This window comes from Planococcus citri, chromosome 3, assembly GCF_950023065.1.
Source record: "Planococcus citri chromosome 3, ihPlaCitr1.1, whole genome shotgun sequence".
Classification (NCBI taxonomy): domain Eukaryota; kingdom Metazoa; phylum Arthropoda; class Insecta; order Hemiptera; family Pseudococcidae; genus Planococcus; species Planococcus citri.
In genome coordinates this window covers 62,468,876-62,487,350 of record NC_088679.1, presented here as the reverse complement: position 1 = coordinate 62,487,350, position 18,475 = coordinate 62,468,876, and the positions used below count along the sequence as shown (strand labels likewise).

Here is an 18,475-nt window from a genome sequence, read left to right as displayed (position 1 = left end):
ATGTGGACGTCGCCACGAAAGAGACGAACCTGCAGCGATAAATAAATAGCAAAAAATCAAGATAAAATTTCGAGGAAAAAACTTCTCTCGCTTCAGATTGAAAAACTAGTACTACGACAAGAGGAGAATTTTCACTTCAAAGAAGTTGAAAGCATTTGTCTACATCCTGCGTTCCGCCAAAATACCTCTTCGAGATATTTTTAATTTATATTTTCCGATTCCTCGATTCCTTTTTCCCATCTTTTTCTCGCTATCTTCTTCTTTAACCCGGAGGTCTTGATTTAGAACGCGTAACATCCTTATCTTTTTATATATTTATAAATCTTGGCTTTAAAAAACGATGAAATTATGGATGGTTTTGTTTTTTTTTTGTACTAAGTACGTGGTTTTATTTCCTAATCGAATAAAAAGTGAAAATATGTTAGATCTGGGCTACACTGAGGTAGAGTTCTTTACTTTCATATAAGAAGGGAAATTTGGCCATTCGTGTACAGCGAAAAAATTTGCATTTTCTTGCATGTTGAAAATGCCTAAGAATTTGATCATTAATTTGCAATTTTTGTAGAATTTTTTCCATGTATTGTAGCTCCACTAAAATATTTTTGTTTGTTTTTAAATTTTTCTTGGGAGAGAAAATAAATAAATTTTTTTTTTGATAATTACTTATTATTCTTATTAAGCTATATTGATTTACTTTTTTTCATTTTATTTCATGTTTTATGCAATTTTTGCAAGAATTCATTTCACTTTCGACAAGTGACTAGATTTTCGTAATTTTTCCGTCAATTTTTAGACAAAGTTCGCAACTTTTTTGCCCAAATTTCAGGAAACATCACACTTCTATTATTTTGTGCTGTATTCACAATAAGATAGTTGAGCCAACTTTTTGAGCAATTTTCTCAAAATTTAGTAAGCTCTAGTTTTTATTAATCCTTTGATTGTTAGATTTTACAGATTTGAAATGATTAATATTTTATGCAATTTTTAAAAAATTTTCATCTTTGCATTTGAAGAAAATGCCGCTAACGTCAATGTCTTTCATCACAATCAACCTGCGCAACTGAAATCTGCGTCAACATCGTTTGCTGTATCAAACAATACCGACTTCAGCTTGAACGTAATTACCGACACTGCTCTGATGCTGCCACAAAATGTACAGCTATTCGATATTGATGAATTCCAGCTAACACACCCGCAGTACTGAGCAATGAGCTTCACTGAGCAAGGAAAGCATCGGCCAATCGAATTACTCATTGGTTCTGATTATTTCTACGATTTCATCCGATCAGAACAACGAATCGTCGTCACAGAAGGATTGTTTATATTCGCAACTCCATTCGGCGGAATTCTAGTTGGAAGAAAAAACGACAAAACAACTGATAAATCAACACTGTATCTGCTCACGCCAGCGAAAGCACTGAAAGCAGTAGCAGACCTTTGCGCGATGGAATCGATCAGTAATTCGGTATACCTGACATACCAACAACTGAAATCGCCGACTTAGAGAAAGCGTTAGAACAATTTTACGCAAATATCAAAATGGAAAACAACCGATATAAGATCCGATTACCATGGAAAGAGTACCCACCTTGGGTAAAAAGTAATTTCAACCTGGCCATTGGTAGGCTGAAATCAGTGTTGAGAGAATTCATACCAACGCAATTCGACGAATATGCTGAAATCATCGAAAAACAAACATTTCATGTCGATTTTTAATCATTCTCAAAATATTTTTGAAAATTTTTCGACATTTTGTTCAAGTTTTGTGATGTTTTAACAGTTCCATTAGTCATATTTGTAGCAGTTTTACGCATATTTAATGAATTTCTCTGATAGTGTTATTCACGAATGTTCGACTGACGAATTTTCGCGCCTATTATACATTTTTTAACAATCCTCCAGCACAACTTGCCGATTTATCTGCGAACATGAGGCTGTCCTTCAGTTTCAGAATTTCATTCCGGTGTTGGCTGGAATGACACCATTGGAAGGATATGCGAAGTTTTCGACCTATACTGCCAATATCTACATTCGTTTGACATTCTAGGCTCTAGGGTAAGCAATTCAACAGCATTATTAATGTCTCAAAATATATGCCAAATAAGATGGTAAAACCCTACTTGGAGAAAGCTGAAAACGATTTAGATACGCCATTGTATTTGATTCTAAATTCTAATATGTACCTACTTGAGAGTAAGTAATCATTATTGAATTATCTATACACACGTTCTACTGTAGAATACAAAAAGTAAGCCTGTTGTATGATTCTAAATTCTAATATGTACCTACCTACTTAAGTGTAAATAACCATTAATCAACTTGATTTACAAAAATTTGTATGAATTTCAGTTACAAATATGTATTTGACGAGTAAGAGAAGCTAAGACTGAAATTAATCAAAATCATTGACGAATGCAAACGTTTGCATACACTTTTCGAAATTATCATAAACAAGCAAAATTACCTGCCCTTTGGGCGGAGGATAGAATTGAATACGTACGCACTGATGTACATAACTTTAAAAAAATTTATAATTTTTTACATTTTTTTCTTTTTTTAGCTACACTATAAAAATGATTTCACCAAGGTCCCTCTCTCCTAGACGTATCTCAAATTTGTATGGAATTTTTGAAAATCCAAAGTCCAGTGAACCATCTGCACCCCAACCTGAGTCTATAATGGTCAAAATTAGAAACTGGGCGATTCGAATCCCGGAAATGAATCGCGAATTAATTTTGAATCGGATTCAAAACAAAAGTGAAACGTGAAAATTGAATTCGATTCAAAACTGTATCTGATTCGCAGCATCATTTTAAATCAATTTACTTATCTTTCCAATCGGTTGCTTCAAGTCATTTTTTTAGCCTCCATCGATTTTTTCAGAATTTTTAGATCATTCAGCAGATTTTTTGAAGCTTAAATGGAATTTCAATACTCAATGAAATTTAGTGCAAGTGCTTTCAATTCGTTTTTAAGCTTCTAGTTACTTTTTAGACCTTCAAGGCCGACAGACATGAAACTATAGGGGATATTGATCAAGTAGATCACCTCCCTCCTCCTCCAAAGTTGTCAGATCTTGGAACATAATTTCGCCAGACTCGACGAAGTGCAAAGTTCAATACTTACCATCTACGTTTGGCTTTTTTAGACTTGTTTTCGCTACTTCAAACTTCGAATACTTTTGAACAGTTGCTTCTACAGCTTTCGGTAAAAAATAATTTTAAAGAGGAAGAAATACCGAACATTTTGATATATTCAAGTATGCATAGGTTTACTGAAAATTTCGACAATTTTTAGTTTAAAGTTGGCATATAGGGTATGAAAAAATGCTGTAAAAGAAAAGTATTCATTAAATCGTTAATTTTCCTCCAAATGATGAAAAAATTAGTGTCAATTGATAGGGAATTTCATTGACTTTAATTTGAGACCATATAATAGTTCACCAAAACTCGCGAACAATCGAAAAAAAAAATTGGATTTTAACACGAAAAAATGTGTGCATTCGTATGGTTGATAACGATCGTTATAGCGAACTGTAACCATTATGGCGTATGCGAGTACTTCCCTTTATAGTGCTTTACTGAACAGGTTGCCTTGGAAGTCTATGAAGACACCCCAAACCGATATTGGGGTTTTGGTGATCCAGAACTTCAGTATTTAAAAGCAAAACGAGCGTTGAAATTCGAGTAAGTGTAATGTTCTTTATATTCATAACGTGAATATACTCTGTGTAAGTGTGTATATTAAGTACTTGAAAAAAACACTGTTGATTTTATGTTTAGTGAAAACCAGCCATCTACCTCGCAAGCTCAACATGAAATTTTGGTTTCACAAACGATGGACTTGAAGGTTGAAAAACCGAAAATAAAAAAGAAAAAACGTTATTTAAGAAACTGGGAACTTATCCGCTCCCTTCGTAGTTATAAATATTGATTTGATTTGATTTTCTTCTCACTCAAAGTAAATATATACGACTTTTTTTTTTTTTTTTTTTTTCATTGATCTTCTTAAATTAACGTTGGATACATCGTTTAGCTGTGTTGGTGCTCCTATTACACAAACTGAATGTCAGTTCAAACACTGATAACGAAATCACTATAGCTAAGAATTAATTACCATTAACAAAGTACTCGCAACATATCCGTCGAGTGTCTAGGTTTTCGATTTTAAGGTCATCTCTTTTCAAAAATAAACCAACGTTTTCTGCTTTCGCTGAATAATTGTAAATCATCTTTCAATAATCTCCTTGTATTCGTTGTATTATGAGGGAAATGGTAAAACTTCACAGTCTTGTACTTAGGAACACCATTATTTACATCCGAATATAGCACAGTGACTTGGTATTATGTGAAGTTTTCGTTATAATACATATAACGTGAATTTCACTTCAGTAGAACACAATTTGTGCGTACCTAGACCTAAAGGTACGTCTAAAGCGTTTTTTTTTTTGGGTACGTATCAAAATTTGTGTTTTCGTCATGTTCGAAAATTTTGTAGCGAAGTTTCAAGATTTGAAAAAGTACAGGAAAACCGAGAAAAAAAACACGAAATTTTGTTGTTTTTTTTGATACCTAATTATTAGATAAATATTGATTTACTATTTTTTTTCATTTTATTTCGTGTTTTATGCAATTTACTAGATAATTGACATCTGACGTAAGCTAGATTTTCGTAACGTTTCCGTCAATTTTTTGACAAAGGTTCCAACTTTTTTTGACCAAATTTTACGAAATAAGTACCTATTAAACTTTTATTATTTCGTGCTGTATTTACAATAAGATAGTTGAGCCAACTTTTTGAGCAATTTTCTCAAAATTTCGCAAGCTCTAGTTTTTAGTAATCCTTTGTTTGTAGATTTTACAGATTTGGAATGATTATTATTTTATGCAATTTTTGAACATTTTTTCATCATCGCATTATTGAAACTTTTTTTTTGATTTTGAATAGTTTTCTAAAAAATATGTATTTCTGGTAATTTTTCGAGATTTTGTTCAAATTTTGCGATGTTTCGCCAGTTCTATGAGTCATATTTGTGAATTAATTTCCCACTCGATTAATAGTTTTTTCAATTTCGTACAGGAATGAGTAAGCAAGTCACATTTTACAAAATCCAATCTTTATTAAATTTGTTCGCAATTTTTCCAGTCGTTCCAAACAGACATATAAAATTTCACTCGAATACACGCCTTAATACTGCGAAAAAGGTGTCAAAGCAGAGTCGAACCAGAGGCACGTAGAGGTACGCCAGCTACATCCGAGATGTCGTATCATTTAATAAAAGAAAATGATTTATTAGTCCGGGGCTCTGGTATCTATAAAGCGCGTGCTTTCGCAAGATGGAATCGCACCAGTCGAAGAGTGGGGAGGAAAATTAAAGAAAATGCGGTGATTAAAATACGATGGAAACAAATACGTGGTGTCTTGCGGAAGCGCAGATGAGATGTAAGCGCGAAGGGTGCCCATATAGATGAAAAACAAGAGGGAAAGAGATAGACAGAGCTTTGCCTTTGGTATACTCTACACGAAAATTCGTTCGCAACGTTCGGTTTCGCTTTCTTTAATACGTAAGAAGGTACGTATAGTTCAGCCAAGAAGAATGAAGACGACGACGCCAGAAAAAGGTGAGGAATTTCGAACACGTTTCCACAGATACAAAAGTTGGCGCAGAAGACGACGACGAGGAAATTTTCGCGGTTAGTAATATTAACGATATGTTGAGACGAGGCATGTCATTTTCTCAGATGCAGAAGGTGATCGGGGTGGTAAAAAGCTTCGGAAATGCTGTTAGCGATTAAAACACCGGAGATGGGAGAGGTGCTGTGTATTATTTTCAAAACGATGACTTAGCTGTATAGCAGGTTTTTCACACAAGAAACGCATTTTTCTGCGTGTACCTTGTTGAATGAGGAAATTCTCTCAGCCAATACCCAGAAAGATTCCTTACATAGGTAAGTACATATTTCTCGTTCATCATATTTTCAATTTTTCGAGTAACACATATTTCAATTGGTAATTCATAATTATTTTCAAGATATTAGGTTATTAATAATTATTATGTAATACATTATAATATTTGCCAACAATTCACCCACTAAACAACATGGAGGATCCGAATTAAAAACTTACGATCCCTAAAAAGCTCCGGCTATATTTTGGCCAAAACTTATACAACGATAAATCAGTCCAGAGAACGAATGTTTTTTTCATACGATTCCAACATTCCAGTTTTTTTTTTCGTCTTTAAAAGTTGAACCAATTTGGAATTAGAAAAAAACAATTTCGCTAATTATTAATAAATTCCAATTCTGTTCTTTTTCAATTAATATCCCGTTCGAATTCCTGTTCGTTGCAAGTAAAACAAACTGGAAACCCTCAGCTGGCATTGGGCTATAATTTGAAAAACTCCTCATCGACTTAAATCATGTTTATTCCGCTTCTTGACACGTATAAAAAGGAGAAAAAATACACGACGAGAATAAGGATGCTTTGAAAAAGGAACCTCTTCAATTTCACGATAACATTACGATATTAAAAATTTAAGCCGTTTTGCGGCCAACCAAAGGGGTAACAATTTGGTTGGAAAAAAGTCGAAACGTACAAGTAGCAGAAAAAAAAAGAGAAGGGCACAATTTTCGAAATCGAACTACCTACCGGAAATTGTCTTTCAAGGTATGTCGACGGTATCGAACGGAAATAAACGTCTGTCGTGGCCAAATAGGAGTAGGTAGGCTACGCAGTGCGCGGATACACGTGAAGGGGAAAAAGTAACGTTGAAGCAGCCACCGTAGCCTAAATCGAGGGTAAAAATCTCGTTAAAATGCCAATCTCAAAGCTTCGAGATGAAACTCAATAAAAGTGAGTTATTGCTCGAACACTGAATATTTATTCAAACAAAAAGTAAGTAGGTACGTTTTGGAAATAAAATGAACGATTCATTCGAAAACTTTGTTTTACAGGCTTTGAACATCGCGCATAAATGGATCGAGCTCATATTATTTCTTTCTGCTTGTTTCAAGCTGGATAATTAAATTACTTAATTTTAAAGAAGAAGAAATATTCATTTTTTTATATTCAAGTATCCACATTTTTTTTTAGGAAGTCATCAAGGTAAAGTCACCAGTAGCTGACACCAAATTAAAAAAATTCAAATTTTTGGTGTTTCTTCAAGTGTTGTGGCAACACTGATGGTGAAAATATTTATCACATACCTTGCTGGGAGTTGACCATGCATTACCATCCAAATAATTGTGACAAATCAACACGAATTGATTTTTCTAAATTACTTGCAAAATCTCTGAGCAACCTTACTGAGGAGACCCTTTCTCATGAATTCAAGCACTGTAGTTTATAATCCATTCATTGATGCCATCATAAAAAATCTATTTAATAGTAACCCAAGAAGGAAGGATATAAATACATAAATGAATCACAGAATGGATTAACAACTTATCAAGAGAAAACTACGTTACGATGTGTTGAAGATTATGATTGGCCCTGATGAATTATCGAGTTTTCGAAATAATTTACACAATACCAAAGATTCCAGTTCGTATCAAATACGAGAAAGTAACACATGAGTGTAATAATAATGGTACTCCTTATCCTTACAGAGCAGATCTGAAATATACTCTGAAGCTAGCAATTTGTCCAAAAATATACAATATCAACAATACTGATCAATGACCATTCACTCGCTGGTAGCAATACATTGCATGGAAGTTTATTTTCAAGTGTATCCGTTGTAACATGATATCTATACGCTAAATCGATGGTGTTTTGTGAAAAAAAAACAATCTGCATTTTTCACGATTTTTTTTTTCACTCAGGACAACACTGTTGAAGCAGTTTTGTCCTGAGTGAAAAAAAATCTTGAAAAATGCAGATTGACCCTTTTTATAAAACAACATTGAAATAGTAATAGATAAAAAAATCTTTGGGAAAGATATCCGCCCCCGCCCCCACCTCTCAGAAAATATTCAACAATTATGAAAATGGAAGTGAAAACTACAAAATAATTTTCAAAAAGTAATAAAATAAGTATTGAAAAGTATATTATATAAAAAGAGAAATACTCGGCTGAGACTTACATAACTACACCTCATAAAGAACATTTTAAAATGAAAATGAACAAAATCGGTCCAGTTTTCATAAATTTAGAGGAGGCGGGCCAAAAATTGGTTTTTGGGGCACATCTCCTTCTGTATACGACCAAATCGGTTCAAATTTTAAAATTCGGTTCAAAATGCAATTTGGAAGAAAACGTATTTCCAAAATTTTTTTATGTTGATTTTAGCCCACTTTTCTCCAAATTTGGGGCCCTTAAATTGAAAATTTGGGCTTTGCTATATTATTCGCAACAAGTACTCGTCGAGGGATTTCTATTCTTTTTTAAAATTAGCTTCTTAGGTATAATTGGGAACGAATGAGACCAGCTGAACTTTTTTTTGCTTGTAACTGTATACTATAGAGATGGAAAAAGTGACTAAAAAAAATAATCAAACAGGTGAGTTAAAATTTTGTAGGTATCCAACTATCCATCTACCACCTACTTATCTAATTTTTGCTATTCATACATTTCATAACTAATTCTTTTCGTTTTTTTTTTCAATTCCTATCCACTTTTAGACCCTCTGCCAAGCGCTTAAAGATTGATGGATCACGAAAATTACAATTTTTCATCAACTTGAAAGCACTTTTCTATCATTTAAAGTGCACTTAATGAAAAACCAACGCAGGATTCGTGTTCATTATGTCACAGTAGGTAGTAGGTACCTTGATTACCACAGATTGTCAGTGGTAAAAACCCACGATTTATTCGAAAATTACCCTTCCTGAAAACCCCTGGCTCATTCTTCTGAACAGGTGGGAGGCTCAAAAATCTTTCTGGGTAGTCTCCCGTTCAAAGTACTTTTCCCCACCAATTTTTATCAAAATCCAGGACATATTTTACTATTTTTTCCACTCACACCAAAATGTTCATGTAACAGAATTGAACAACTTATGACATGACAGAGAAAAGGCAACTCTACGCGACCAACTTACTCACTTGGAACCGAGCTTGGATTCTGATGGAATTTTCCACGAACTGTAATCACACAAAACCAAATACGTAAAAATACTAATATCGATGCAATACTTCGCTATATTCACCCTTTCCATCTATCGATTTCCTTCCTCAACAAAGAAACCAAACAGCCCTTTTACATATGCCAAAGAATCCGAAGCAAAAAAAAAAAAAATAATAATAGGAAAAAGAATAGGTAGGTGAAAATATTCATACAGGGTAAATTCAACCCTTGAAAGTATATACCTACCCTGACAAGTGGCAATTCACCCACGGTACACCTGCTTAATAAAAATATTTTCTGCTCTATTTAAACCTCGCGTATAAATAATGCATACCAATAATGGTCGCTATTACAGTATAAACCTTTATAATGGCTCTTAATTGCGATTTTTTTCTTCATTTTTTAAACATTTCGCGCTCAAAATGATAATTACTACGCCGAGAAAAAAAATGTATCACCGTAAAAATAAATCACCAATAGCGGACACTACGTTTTAGCCAACCAAGGCGAAACAATTATCGTAAAAGTCGCAGTGATAAAATACTCGCGACGACGTTTACCAAGCGAATTATTCCACTTGTTCTATTAAAGGGAAAATTGTTTGTAAGAAACGCCATCGCGAAAGGAGAAAGGGCTAAATGGGTTAGAAATTGCAATTACATAATTAAAAACATTATGAACTCCTATCAACAGGTAGGTGTGATGAAAATCCGGAATTTAAAAAAATTTTACTGTACAAGGTGATCATCCGGCGAACTATTCAAATATCAATGTGATGCGTAATTCATTCGCTTTAAGGGTTTAATTTTTAATCAACTTTTAATTTTCATAACATTCATAAACCATATTAATATTTTCAAATACAAATTTCATTGATCGCGCAAGGAAAACAAATCAAGATGTATGTGTAAAGTAAGTAAATCTTTTTAGTCAACAGCTCACTTTCAATTTATCGAACCATTATCAGGCAATACTGGAAAAAACATCAAACTACGAAAGAAATCCTTGGGGTCAAAAAAAATATACTTAAGTAATATGGTGTGTAGGTGATAAATATAAGATATTTTCAAGTTGACCCTAGTGGCAACGCTGTTTCCATATATCATTAGTAAAGAATTCAGAATTGCATTCTGCTTCACTTCTTATATTTCATTTTTCTTCGATTAATTTTTTCAATAGTTTTTATGTGTTCTTTTAGTATTAAAATTATGGTTGTGTTGTAATATTTCCAACACAGTATGCAAAAGAAATTCCAAGTTTCAGTCCACTTATGCGAAGAAACCATCCTTAATTATCCCTTACCTTCGCAATATGCCAAACCTCAATAAACCATACGTTAGGCACCTATTTATACGTTTAATTAAAGCTCAGAAATTGGCCTTCAAACCGACGCCGAGCAATTTCGCCCCAAGCTCGAGTGAAATTTAAACTTGACGATAAAATTAGCAGAATTCGCACTGGCCGCACGACCGAACCGATCGGCTATTTGTTTAATAATTACGTTAAAATCCGCGCGAATATCCAACTATTTACATTATTATTACAAGAGGACGCTTCGATTACTGTACTCGGACGGTATGCTGGTTCGGTCACTGGCACTCGTAAATGAGAATTTACCATCTCGTGCCTAAAGTTTAATAGGGAATTATTTGCATGCCGCTCTAATCTAACCGTTCGACGTGTAAAATGTGAATTTTAACGCGCTAAATTACACACGCCCTATTTGAACTGAAGCTTTACTCGTATGTACTGTTAACTAGATGGTATTCTACTTGAGATCGAAATTCGTTCATGGTACTAGGGTAATTCTCAGAAAAAGGGTCGATTTTGATATGCATAATTTTGAAAAACGAAAATCATTTTTTTGGAAAATTTCAAGTGGGAATCATTTGTATATGTGTCCCAGATCCCTTTTCTAGTGTTGGCCTCAATTCAATCCCCCCCACTGTGGACCCCGGCCCCCCTAAAACGGCGATAATTAGAATTCGACCCTCATCGATGTGTAATATGTCGATTGACATGTTTTCAAGGTCGTAGAATTCGAATCTGCAGTTATTTTTTTTGTAGAGGTGGAGGGTGAGGCGTGGGGAGGGGGAAAATGTCAAATTTTGCTTATATTATCGTGTAATATGTCGATTTATGTTTTTCAGGCCGCAGAGTTCGAATCTGGACTTATTTTTTTGGTAGGGGTAGAGGTGAAGTGTGGGGAGGGAGAAAATGTAAAATTTTGCTTGTATTATCGTGTAATATGCCGACTAGCGCGATAAAAGTACAGCTGTCTGAAATTTGGCCAAGTCGAAGGACAAATGGGCGCTGGACAAGCCGAAGGACAATCTCAACGTTTTTTCGTTTCTAGCCTTACCTACTGGACATTATTCGATTTTTAACACGTAATAAATGTGTACTTATCATGTAGAATAACTTCCCGTGCTCAATTATTGGTTTTGGCGGGTTCATCGGCGTAAATGAAAACACCAAGCCGAAGGACACAGATTTTGCGAAATATCAAAACTTCACAGATAAGTACGATCAGAACGAGCTGTAATGTAGTTTTTAAAAAGAACGGTGCGGGGTAACATTTCTATGAGAATAGTGAACCAGTGCAGCCACTCACCAGAAAAAAATGTTGGATTGGGAAGCTACCAAAAATAATTGAAAATTGCTCGAAAATTTGCGCAAAAAGTGTGTGACAGTTTTCAAATGTGAATTGTGAGCTTCCTATAGACTTATTGCAATTGCAATTTGCACAATAACAGACCTTCATGTTCTATGATAATGAGAATGTGTCAATTTTTCCAAAAAAAAAATGAAGTTCATGACACTTTATAACATTCATTTTCAAAAACATGATGTGTGACAGCCAAGTCGAAGGACATTTGGGGTATAAAATCAAATGTACACCAATGAAAGGAGGGTCTAAAAACCTCAATACCATGTGTGAAATGTGCACGGGGTCATTCTTGAATGGACCAAAAAAAAAAAAAAAATCATACTAAAACCGTTGAGAAATTTGCCATGTACACGAATTTTACCTTTTTCTGAGAATTACCCACTAATACATGGAAGAATATCGATTTGGAGTGGAAAAAAATGTGTGAATTTTTCGAAAGATCTATAGACACTAGAAGGAAATATTCTAAACGTTGCAAAGTTACTGAAGCAATTCTGCAGCATAGAACAAAGCTCAAAGATTCCACTGATTTCATAAGAAAGGATCTCATGGAGGGAATGTTGCATTTATTCTAAAGCATCGCTGGCAATGTTTTATTGATATTTTTCCCCTTTCTTTTAATAACAGCCTGTGGATTTTATTTTGGTCCATGTACTTGTATTTATCATATTTTTTTTATTCGTGAGTGGTTGTAAAATTCCAAGTAGGTATTTTTTTTTTTATTTTCTACTTATTTTACAATTTTTTTCACTGTGGTAATGAGTACCTCACAGCAATTAATATAATACCTAATTTTAAAGTTTTAAATTTGAATTGAATTTTTTAAAATTATAAATGGTGCGAAGCCGACGTGGCTTGGCATGCGGTATTCTCAATGAATCTTTATTCAGGTAATAAGTGTGAATTATTATCTATACATAATTTGCATAAATGAATTAGGTTTTAAATTTGTTTACATGTTTCAGAATTCCCAAGGATGAAATCCTACTATTTTTTTCTACTCATAATTTAATTTGCAGATAATTTATTTATTACGTAACTTTCTCATGAACTTCTGTAAAATGCTCACTTGTTTTATCAACTATAAGAAGATATTGTACGTCAGTGAACTTGCTGCCTGCAGGAATTTCTAAAGAAGTTATGGAAACTATTCAAGCCCCCGGAGAAGCGTTGAATAAAACAACTGTATGCAATCTATGAATCTATAAGTCATTGCTCAGATGGCTTTGAAACAAAACGTATGCCGAAAAGGCAACATTCAGCATGGATACGTTAGTCTCAGCGAATCATAGAGTACAACCATGAGCATGTAGAACTTGAACGCGCTCAACATGCGCTAGTTTTTTTGCTCGTTGCTCTAAACGATAACTGGAAAGTCACTGTGGCGTATTTCCTAATATGTACATCACCTAGATTCGATCAAAAGAGCGAATTTGCTCCGCTTAACACTTTTGCTTCTTCATGACCATTAAAGAACCATAGTCATTCGACTACATTTGACAAGGCTGCACTTAATAATGCGACAGCAAATAAATTAAGTGCCATAATGGATCTTGAAGCACCCAAATGCAAGTTTTTCTTTAACCATCCTTCAACAAAAGAGAAAGTGTTCATATTTCCAGACCCCTGCCATATGCTCAAGAATGTAGGAAATGCACTGGGAACCACATATATGAGATACATAAAGTGCCAGTTGAAGATAAAGGTGAACATATTTCTCAGCCACCTACTACATCGTCTTTGTCCCAGCCATCTTATTCATCTCAACCACCTACTTCATCGTCACAGCAACCTACTTTGTCACAGCCAGGGTTTAACCCAACACCATACCAATTTCAAATAGCAATAAAGTGAATTGTAATCCACGTCAGCTTGGTACATTCTTCTTCATCAAATTGCACTGCTGATAGTGAAATACTGAATCTTGAATAATGTTGAAAAATACATTCGAAAAACTCAGTCAAAATTAGTGCTGTTCATGCACCAGTGAGATTTCAAAAAATGTCTTTTTTTTTTGAAAGTTCAACTTGAAATTTATTTTAGTTACTTTATTGTTAGTCATTATGCAAATGTTGCATTTCTTTTTTACTTTTTAATTTTCAAATTCTGACTTTGAATCGATTTTAGTTACTTTACTGTTGGTCATTATGCAATTTGCATTTTTTGTTTTTACTTTTCAATTTTCAAAGTCTGAATTTAAATTAATTTTAGTTACTTTATTGTTAGTCATCATGCAAATTTTGCATTCCTTTTTTACTTTTTAATTTTCAAATTCTAACTTTAAATCAATATTCGAGGGCGAATACGCTGCGCCTCGGCTTCATTAACTAATGTGTTTTCATGTGAATTAGTGATTGGTCACAAAATTATGCGCTATTCGCGTATAAAAATGTCGCGAAGAGATTCTGCGCTTTCTGAAATACACGCTAACGAGCAACTTTTGACATTAATCGAAGAAAATCGCGAAAGTGAGGCTGCGTTTACTACATTTAAAAATTTGACAGAATCGTCAAGGACCATATCAACTTAAAAAATCAAGCAAGGAAAAAAATTATCTCAACGAAGCGGATGTAAGTAGTTACTAACGATAGTGATAGCTGTTTAGTCAAACCAGTTAATACAATGCACTGCTTCCTAAATTTAAAAACGAAAAATGAGTGTATTATGTTCTACAATACCCTAAGACAAAGAAATGTTCGATAAAATCTGTTTCAACTATAGAGAAGCGGATGCAAAATTCAATGCCATTTTAAGTGAAATCGTTTGTCATCTACCTCAAATAAAGATGCAGGTTTATACGTTTTATCATTCTCTTCAGATATGGGCAATAAAATGATCACATAAAAGAAACTCTCAAATTATCCACGTATACTTAATAATAGACAGCTGGCTCAAGGATAAACCTCAAAATTCCTTAAAATTCTTAAAATTATTGCCGAAATTAAAAAATTAAAATTAGAATGTGCGGCTGATAAAAAAATGCATTGCATAAATAGTCGCTGCTATCACATACAGCACGTGTGGCAGCACCTTTACTTTTCAACGAAATTTTCAGCAGATTTTCAGTCTCGCTGAAAATCATAGATAACTCGACTATTTTAAAATTGAAAGCGCTTGTTAATTTAGAATAATCAAAAGCGATTGTGTCTTTTTTTTCTTAAATTCAAGCTCTAGATATCGCATAGCTTATTATTAAAAACAGTGATTATGGCAAATGCTGTAAATGATTGATTACCTTCTTTAGGAGGACCCACGCAACAACGCGAATCTAACTCGCGGCGATATGATTTTCAAAATTGTCGAAACTGCGGTTCTCCAAAGGTGATACAAGGAAATATATATTACACCAAGGATATCCGATGACCATAACAATTCCAATTCGTCGTCAAGTTGGTGGCGAATGTGTGGTAAAATGTATTTATTTGCTGAGTATTTCCATTTCTTTTTTGCTTTTTTTTTAGATGATTATATGAATTTAAAATTCCAATAATGATATTATTACTACAGAGAGTTCAGTAAGTAAGTTTAAACGTTGGTTTAATGGAAAGGCAGTGCGACACAACGTCGATTCCAAATTTTAACTTGGTCCAATTTATCGAATATGACACGGACAGCACAATAACGATGAGTGCAAGAGTAAGTAAGTTTCTTTACAAATTGATTATTTTGATTAAATACTAAAAATATGTATGTACATTACGTATGTATGTACAATTAAACTAAGTGTGAGATTATCTATTATTTCAGCAGGCAATCGATCAGAATCGATCCATTCCAACCGATACAATTCGCAGATGGGGAGCACGTGTTGTGTGAAATTTTTGAGAATAAGATATAAATGTTTTCAAAATGCTTGAATTTTTCAGTTCGTTTTTATCAACTTGACAATGAATATTAAGATCTACTTAAGAAATCTTTCAAATAGTCTGGTATAATTTTGGCTGTGAGAAACAGATAATATTTTTCATTCGAGGAGTGACAGTTTTATTTGGGATATAAATAGGTAGGTAAGGAAATTGGTAAAAGAAAAGTTTAGATAGGAATGCAGGAATTACGTGCGGGAAAGAGAAAAATAGGATAAAAGAAAATCATAAATTATCCACAGTCATATAATAATAATAAATAATAGACAGCTGCCTCAAGGACGAACCTCAAGATTCCAGGTTTCTATGAAAAAACAGATTTGGATATCAACAAAAAATTAAGACTTTTGAAAAGGTAAGTGAAATTAGAACATCTCGGAGATATTTGATAAAATAAATAAAAACAAATAAGTAAAAATTCAATAATAAAGATCAAGACAGATCATTTCATATATAAACCAATTCGGAACCAAGATAAGGCCATTTTAAGGATCGATTTATCCAAATAAATATAAAAATCACCTTACCTTTCATTATGTACAATAAAATAATATGCAACTCTGTACTAGAGTACTTCGCAAATAAAACCAGCTCATTTACCTACACCTTAGCAATGGGTAAGACCTCCTGGTCTTCCCAGCCGGCACCCTTTAGCAGTGTATTTACGCATTTATTTTCAGGAACCACGAACTGCGTAATAATTCAAATTAAAAATGCTCAAACTATAAAAGAGATCTCAAGTCGCGAATTAGTTCACACCATTTTATGTACTTCAAAAAGTCGAAACGTTAAAATTACAAATATATAACTACAGTGAACTTCTTATATGCAGTATCGTTACACGTCTGTAGTGAAACTTTTTGAAAACAACCGAGTTTCTAAAAAAATACTTCGCCGATCGAGGCTGAGGAAAGCGTACCCGACATGGTCGAGTTGCAGTCAGGTGCGAAACTAAGGAGCGGTGTATCCCCTCCCCATCTGTTTACATTAACGAAACTGATAAGAGTAGGTTGCGTTGGAGTTGAAATTACCTAGGTTTCGAAGTTTCGAGAATTTTTATCTCTTAAACCGCCATTTTTCTTGATGAAGAGAGGAAATGTCAGTCAGAGATTCCCAACTTATACTATACGAAAGGTACCTCTACCTACTGTGTATGCCACCCATGACGGGTATACCATTTGTTTACTGGCTTATTAGATACTTATTTTTATCCTCGACTGGTCACCGATGATAAGCATCCTATATTTAACCAAACTTGCTGGGGGTTGTGCGCCGTTGTGAGGCCTACTTTTATTTTGAGGCTTTGCTATAACAGCTCTTTACGAATTTTTCAATAGTTTTTAATGAAAAATAAGAGGGGGGTGTGAAAAAGAAAGTCAACAGAACTAGAAAAAGTAATTAGTACACTCAAAATAAGAAATGACTAGTTGCACTACTCCGTAATAAAACTTATTTTTTAAAATTCAAATTGCAACTGTTCAAAATTGGAATTTCAAATTTTCAAAAAAATTATGTCCCAAAGCGGTAAACTAGTTCACAACGATGTCTTAAATTTTGCTTCAATTCTGATTTCTGTTTTACTCAGGTTTGATGAAAATGATTTGCTAGAGGTGGATGATGATAATGGTATAGAAGTCCTCGAGAACGTCTCAAAAATTACGCTCATAATTAATAAATGCAAACGAATAGCCGCATATTTTCATCGAGATACAAAAGCAAATTCGACACTGAAAAAGAATGAGAAAATCGTGGTTTAACATTTCACACCCTTGTACAATGTGTTTCTATTTGATTAACCTATGCAATGATTAATCGAATTTATGACTTTGTAGACTGCATCAATTTCGTTTTAGTGAAAATCATGAAACATAAAAATACTGCTTCTGGCTTACAATGCATCGACGAAGATGAGCTTAAAATCATGAACGATATATGTTGAAATGCCTTCCACCTTTTGCCAAAGCAACAGCCGAGTTCAGCGGAGAAAAATACGTTTCCATGTCCTTGGTTATTTTAAATGTAAACATTTTAATCGATCAAAAGTTGAAGAAAGTTGCGAATAAGATTGTTACTGCTGAAGGTTTAAATGAACACAATAAACCTTCTACTTTTCATGAAAAATCTTCTTCGTTAATTTTAGTACGTTTCTGTATTACAAATTAATATTTTTACCTTCTCTAAATCAGTTTCTTGCATAAACAAACAGTGAAATATGATGAGAGTGCGGAGTGGAATGATTTATTTCTCCGTTATGAGAAATGGCACCAATAGTGATACAGTTCAGTGATATTTCCACATATTGTGGTAGATCCATCCGACCTATAGAAGAAGGATCTCTCCTTGCTTGCAGCCCACATCTCATGCAGGTCGCATGTACAAAAAGCGAATATTAGCAAGTGCAAACATATCATTGCACTTATGCTGAAGTTAATGAAGTAAGGTCATGCCATATCATTTTAATCTTGGGTAAAATTCAATATTCTCAACTTTGTATTGGTTTCCGCAAAGACCCAACAAAAATATCTTTAACAAAATGGAGCCACGAATCACATTTTTCAAACCGAAGAAAGATCAGCGCATCAAAAAAATGTAATGTACTCGTATACAAAGAAGGAGCTTAAAGTGAAAATGAACGGATCGAGTATGAAGCGCACAAGAACAGAGAAAAGTTATCAATGGAAATGAAAGGCGAAGATTTTGCCAATGTTGACAGAACGAAATTTCGTCGTGTATTCTGTCATACCTCTGAGATCTGCCCCCTACAACTCAAGAAGTTACAACATGGTCGGACACAAGTGCAGCGCAAAACAGGAACCAATACTTCATTTCAATGCTGATACGAGGGTCGGTAGAAAAGTAAAGATCCCTATTTT

The 18,475-nt window shown here is 33.9% G+C and overlaps 1 protein-coding gene across 3 annotated transcripts in view; it reads right to left on the bottom strand.

Moving 5' to 3' along the window:
* The window catches only part of sfl (N-deacetylase and N-sulfotransferase sfl), a 169,767-nt gene that overhangs the window by 111,673 nt on the left and 39,619 nt on the right, over positions 1-18,475 (bottom strand). Inside the window, exon 3 of one of the 3 annotated variants that reach the window (XM_065359066.1) lies at positions 9,047-9,085. The exons of the other annotated variants lie outside the window; for them this stretch is intronic. The gene's annotated coding sequence lies outside the window, so the exon portion shown is untranslated. The remainder of the gene's footprint in view (positions 1-9,046; positions 9,086-18,475) is intronic. 3 annotated transcript variants of the gene reach the window in all.